Genomic DNA, 1,220 nt, shown 5'->3' with positions numbered 1-1,220 from the left:
AATTTCTCCAATTATGCTTCAGCAATGACAATTCTGTTCACTTGAAACCACTTGAGTGCGGAAAATGTCTGACACATTTGAAAAATTAGAGTGCCGCCGATTCTTTCATGCTTAACGTGAAACATTTGCATTTTTCAATGCAAAAAATGAATAATCAATGCACACAGTGTTTATTTTTACAAATTTTTTTTTACCGAAAACCCCTGTTCAGGGTGGACCAGGTTTTTTGTGACAAACTTTGGCCGACCATAGAAAATATTTTTAATGAAAAACAGTTCATGTGAACATAGTCCCTAATTTGCTCAATCAACCCCCTTTATTTTATCCTATAAATTTTCTTATCGTATCGATTTATCCTCGTACATATGGACGGTTTGTTATTGAACTTCGTTTATATTGCGTTTTCATTACTGTTCATCTACTACTCATTCTGACTGTTTTGCGCAGTCTACCATGCTTTTTTCACCTCTGGTTAATTCAATATTCTGATTTATTTTCTTGACTGCGTGTACTTGTAAACATTTTGAAACATCATTTATTTCATTACGTTTCGGCGATACAACAGCGCCTTCATCAGATTTAAAATTTACACAAACTACAAACACCAATGCATAATTAAAACATGTTGTATAAAAATTATAATTATCAAAGTGCTAAAACATTCATCAGTTTTTGAAGAAAAAAATTGTTCCCTTTGGGAGAGCAAAATCAACAACAATTGCAAACCTTGTTATGAAAATCTTGGAAAAAACATAATAACAATCCTAAATTATAAACTACCTTTCTTTAAACGCTATCTGGATGATTGCTTAATGTGTTTACCCAAAGATAAAGTTCAATATACCCTAGATAAATTCAACAATTTTCACGACACTATAAAATTTACAATAGAAAAGGATAAAAATCAATCAATACATTTTTTAGACATAACAGTAAATTATGATAATTCAGGTGAAATAAAAACAAATTGGTATACAAAAGAAGTTTGGTCAGGAAGATATTTAAACTATAATTCGTACGCACCCCAAAAATATAAAAAAGCGTAATAACTGCACTTACAGATAGAGCTATAAAATTATCACACCCAAATTACAGACAAGAAAGTTTTAAAAAATCAGGAAAATATTACTTAATAATAACTTCCCAAAAAAATGTTCTGGACCAATAATAAAGCGAATAATTAACAAGATTTACAACTCAACTAAATATAACAATAATGA

Source organism: Dendroctonus ponderosae, unplaced genomic scaffold, assembly GCF_020466585.1.
Source record: "Dendroctonus ponderosae isolate FM_Combo_2020 unplaced genomic scaffold, Dpon_F_20191213v2 Dpon_F_20191213_10, whole genome shotgun sequence".
NCBI classification, from domain to species: Eukaryota; Metazoa; Arthropoda; class Insecta; order Coleoptera; family Curculionidae; genus Dendroctonus; species Dendroctonus ponderosae.
This window is presented reverse-complemented; position numbering follows the sequence as displayed.